We start from the raw sequence: 5,604 nt of genomic DNA on the forward strand, positions 1-5,604 counted from the left end.
CGAGGTATAGTTGCTATTGGTTGATAGTTAGGCTGAATTGGTCCGAGCTCTAGATGAACTGGCTGGATCACAGTTCTACTACCAAAAGTCATTTGGTAAGGAAACTGATCAAGCTCAGTTCTCCATTTTTCGTCAATGAATTTAATAGGTGCAGCAGAAATGTCGTATTCACCTAGGTACTGTAATGCTTCTTCAAATGCTTCAATTTGATTGTTGAATAAAGTACCACGCATCCTATTACCCTATAAAGTAGAATATGATAATGAAGTAAAGTGAGCTTAATAATTATATTATAAGTGTGCCGCAAAATTTGTAACCATATATACTTTGTTATTAAATAGGAAGAATAAGTCATCTTTGGTTTGAGATTTAAATCGCACACAATGCGTGCTTTGTTTAACATAATTTTTGCTAAAACAAAGTGATTTTAGCACTGATGTAGTTTACATATTATAAAAGAATAAGAAAGTTACTTAAAAGATCTAACAATATTAGGCTTTTTAGAGTAGCATATTTAGAGATGTTTTGATTTTTTTTGGAAGATAAATCTAAATAGCTTATATTTCATTTGAATCATGATCATTAAAACATAATTATAACTGCATTATACTGTACCTTTAAGTGTACTCTATTTAACAGGATCTTAAGCAGATCATGATTATAGTATAAGTAAGAGCATGATTACAGCATAAGCAGATTATTATAAGAATAATTAAAGTAACATAATCAGATTTAAGATGCTTTACATTATCTGTATGTGAAATTATTGTACAGCTTACCATAATGCTTGACATAGGTTAGATTACAGTCAGGCATATTCTTTTAGTTCCATCATAAATGTAATAGAGCTAGTATGATCTTCACATATATAAAGTAATAAATGTATACCTTTTCATCCTTTAGCAGTAAAGTTTGGAAGCTAACTGTTTTTTTGGAAGATAGTGTGCCCCTTCCTTTTTCAGCAACAACTACCTTTACTATATAAGCCTTGCTTGCTGCATTTAATTGATTCAAGTACATATACTCTGGCTTCTGTCTAGCTGTTTTGTATTTTTGATCTGTGTATACAAATGTTTCTATATTATTTTGTATAGTACGAGTGTTACATGATAATATCAAACTTTACAACACTTAATATCTAATTTTAACTAAACAAGCAGATAATAAGGAATTTCTGTAGTAAAAACATTAAGAATAAGTAAACTAAAGGATAATGTAAGTAATCTGTAAAAGAAGGAACCATACCTGCCATGCCTAACTAAGTCAGTGCTACTTTGTTTGATTTCTTCTGTGAAAAAAAGAAAGGCTAAGGAGCAAATACCTTTATATTAGTTAGGACAGAATTTAAGAATGGAAAATAGAACACAGTAATTGGGGAAGGTTTTGGTAACAGTGTTCAAAATAACCAATGGTTATTTTTTCAACCTTCTTACTGTTTGCACTATTCAACCCATACTCCTGGTAAAGAATTTCCAGTTGCCTATTGTACTTTTAAATTAGTTTTTAAAGCTTACAAAAGTTTACTGACTTTATTAGTAATAGAATAATAATAACTTTTTTTATGTAATAGATCTCAATCAATGACAGCCACACTTTAGTAAAATATTGTGGTACAATCTTCCCTTTTTAAGGGAATGGCTTCTACAATCTGTCATAATCAAAGCAGACCTAAATCCTATAGCATTAGTTTATGTAATATATATATATATATATATATATATATATATATATATATATATATATATATATATATATATATATATATATATATATATATATATATATATATATATATATATATATATATATATGTATATATATATTGAAATTCGAAATATTGCACAGCTCTTAATATTAACTTAAATTTAATGCTTGAAAACATAATTTATCCATTTCACCTTAATGGGCTGCCATGTAAGCCTATAGGCTTTAAAAACCCAAAAGAACAATAATTTTTGGGCTTTTAAATGTAGACTTTGTGGCAATCCTAATATATCTTAAAGATTGACAAATATCCTATTTTTCCCTAAGCACAAGTTTCCTGCAATGTAAATAAAATAAAGTATTAATCTAAAAACATTTTCAGTCAGTATTTATCATATATAAGAGACTCTGCAAATCACCTTAGTTCATCTATAAGCGTATTGCTCTTCAAGGCTTGACTTATAAGTAATTAACTGGTCTAGCTTTCTCTTGAAAATTTCTGCCCTGCAATGCAAAAATGATAAGCTATTAATTTAAGCTCGTTTAGGTTTCTAACGTGATGATTAGTGTGAACTAAAGTTAAACATAGAATAAATCAGCTCACCGAGTTTGGTTAGTGTATAGTTACCTAGATTACTCTTGCTAGCTTTAGGACAACATAAGATACAACATTTTTAACAGAGTTTTCTGAATGCTGTAAAGTAGAAGCTACTAATATAACCTTCACTTTATCTGCAGTTTGTGCACGTGAAAGAGCCACATATAACTGACCATGTGAAAAACACGAACGAGGGAGATAGACTAACACTTGATCTAAAGTTTGCCCCTGTGACTTGTTAATAGTCATTGCAAAGCTCAACTTGATAGGAAATTGGCTCCTCTAAAATTGGAAAGGATATTTCTGAGAGCTTGATGGTCTGAGTTTAATTCTAGGTATTACATGTTCTCCTTGATACTGCCCGACAGAAATCACGCACTCAATTAAATTAGGGAAAAACCTTTTACATATAAGGCGCGTTCCATTGCATAAACCAGAAGAGGGCAGGAGCTTTCTTAGTAATATTACCGGGCAATTTTCTTTGAGTACAAGATTGTGAGGGCTCATTCCACCTGGACATAGCTTATTTAGGAATTCCGTAGGATATACGCTGCCACTATCATCTAGAATATTGTCATAGCTTGTATAAGAGATGGCTTGTCCTGGGAATCTCTCAATCATGAAAGAATTTATAGTATCAACGTCGTCGTTTATAGGTGTTAGAACAGCCCTTCTTGAAAAGATCTGAGGATCTAGAGCACCTGAACCAAGTTCTGGAAAAGAAGATTCAAGTAACTCATCTATTGGATCAGCATCAGGCTGGAAAGTTTGCACTATCTGTGGAGGCAACTCAACAAAATCACTTTGCATGGTTTGCAATTCACCGTTTCCTAGTGCAAGTAAAAATTGACAGAATGAAGGATCTTCTCTGGCTCTTAGATTTTCAGTTAATCTGAATCTTCTCAAATGCTGCCATATATAACTACTTACTACACTTGCTTCGACTGCTTTTGTCTGAGTCTTGTTAGGAACAACAGGCAACACTTGTCGAAAATCTCCACCGAGGACAATTACTTTCCCACCAAGTATTACATCACTATCGCATATGTCTTGCAATAGAAGGTCTAGAGATTCTAGATTTTGCTTGTTTGCCATTGATGCTTCATCCCAGATTATAAGAGCTGTTTCTTTTATTAATGCTGCTAAGCTACTTTGCTTAGAAACGCTGCACGCTAATGAAGTATCACTGTCCATTGGAATCTTGAATCTTGAGTGTGCTGTTCTACCTGATGGAATATTTGCTGCAGCTATTCCAGACGTAGCGGTAGGTAAAACAATCTTATTCATAAGGCGAATCTCAGCATACAGTGCATTATATAAGAATGTTTTGCCGGTTCCACCAGGACCATCTACAAAAAACGCCCCTGGTTTTCCTTCCATTATATGCTGCATAATAAATGTAAAAATTTCCTTTTGCGCGGTATTTAGCAAGCCACGACCGTCTATACAAGCCTGAGGAATCGGAGCATCTAAGGCATCTTGAATGTCTTTTGTTCTATCATCTGGTTATCATTGTCATCCATTAAAATAGCCAAACCACAGGCAGATAATGACTTCCCCATGGCCTCTAGATGTTGCTCCACTAATCTGACAGTTTGTCTCTTAATTTTGCTTTCTACACCAGAGTATTTCTGTGCAAAATCTTCTGACAATGCAGAATAATACTTGCGCCATAATTCTTCAGGATCACTCGGCTGGAAAAATATAAGAACAGTTGCAAATAGCCGACGCAAAGCCCTAGGGAGCTGAATTTCAGTTGCTTCAGCCAAACAAATGCTTGCAGCATCATCCTCTTCCAAAATGCCAGCTTTAAGACATGCTTCCTTGAAAGTGGCACACACATAACCTTGAACTGTGCGTAGGTCTGTAAAAGATTTTGGACTTTTGACATTCAGTAATAGAAGCCGAAGTTAAAAGAGTTCACCCTCAGAAGGAGCCACAAAAGCTAATCGCCCAATCATCAGTTTTTTATTTTGTCGTTTGGACCATGATTTTGCTGAAGTATCCCACTTATAGTGTTTTGGAAATTCTCCATACGAGTAACCAAGACCATTATCAGTAGCTGCATTCATACGGAAGAACTTTGTTAGTTGAGTCTTAGCATAAACACCGCTTGCAATACCAACATCCAGACGTTCATAAGGGCGTACACAGACAGTGTTCATGTCTGGAATATGAACAGACAGAGGTAAGACTGGTGGATGCATCTCAAATAAATCAAACCCAAAAATTCTCCAAGCTGCCTCACACGGTGACACCCACCTCCCCGACTGAAACTGAGCAATTTCATCGTCAGAATTTCTATCTTCAGCCGAAATATTGAAGGCCACTCGATCATGTCCTTTGTAAACATATTTATATAAATATTTCACTGCTTTTATAGTTGAACAAACTTCTACATTCAAATGACAATCAAAGAGTGCTGCAAGGTAAGGGTTATCTAGCTGAGCATTTCTGACCTTCACTTGTTTTCCAGTATCAGTTCTCTTATAGCAAGGATAACCATCTTTATTTGTCGTTGTTTGTGCGGTGAATTGTTTTGGATACCCATTTTTACAACAAACAACATTATCCTTCTTTCTCATACAAGGACACTCTGGATTTAATCGGCCACATGGTCCATGCATCATATGCCTTAACACAATTTTACGCAGTTCAGGCTGAGTAACAGGAGGTATCTCTGCACAAACATATCTATCATAATCAGCAGGAGACTTCATCTTATGTTGTTGCTCCAGAATCAACAGGAAATGAGCATGTGGCAATCCTCTTTTCTAAAATTCTATGACATATATCATTGCTGCCACTTTACCAAATACCATTTCTTTCTTTATTTTTTTTCAGAGCAATCAATTTTGCCCGAAATATACGAGCAACTAAATCTGGTCGGTCTTGTGCAGTCTCATCGGGCTCTAGTTCGGCTTTTATCTCTGGCCAATTTGCGTTGCCGGTCATAGTGACAAAGAGATCAGGTTTCCCGTAATTCTACACAAGAGACATTGCATTCAGATATCTCCTTTTCATATCACGAGGGCCTCCTATAAATGATGGTGGCAAAATGAACTTATGACCAACATTAGCTGCACTTGTCTGTCCACTCTCTACCGTGTCAAGAATTCCTTTATAAAGATCAGCTCTTATTGTATCTTGATTTTGCCGGAAAAAATCTAACCTTGTGTTTTCAAATTTGATATACATATCTGTTATGTATTGGAGAAATGCACGGCCTGCTCTTAAGAGCATATTTCCTGGTCTAATTTGAAGTTTATAAGAATAGTACTCCCTTGCAGAGATATTCTTAT

Source organism: Chenopodium album, chromosome 15 (genome assembly GCF_948465745.1).
Source record: "Chenopodium album chromosome 15, dcCheAlbu1.1, whole genome shotgun sequence".
In the NCBI taxonomy this organism is placed as follows: domain Eukaryota; kingdom Viridiplantae; phylum Streptophyta; class Magnoliopsida; order Caryophyllales; family Amaranthaceae; genus Chenopodium; species Chenopodium album.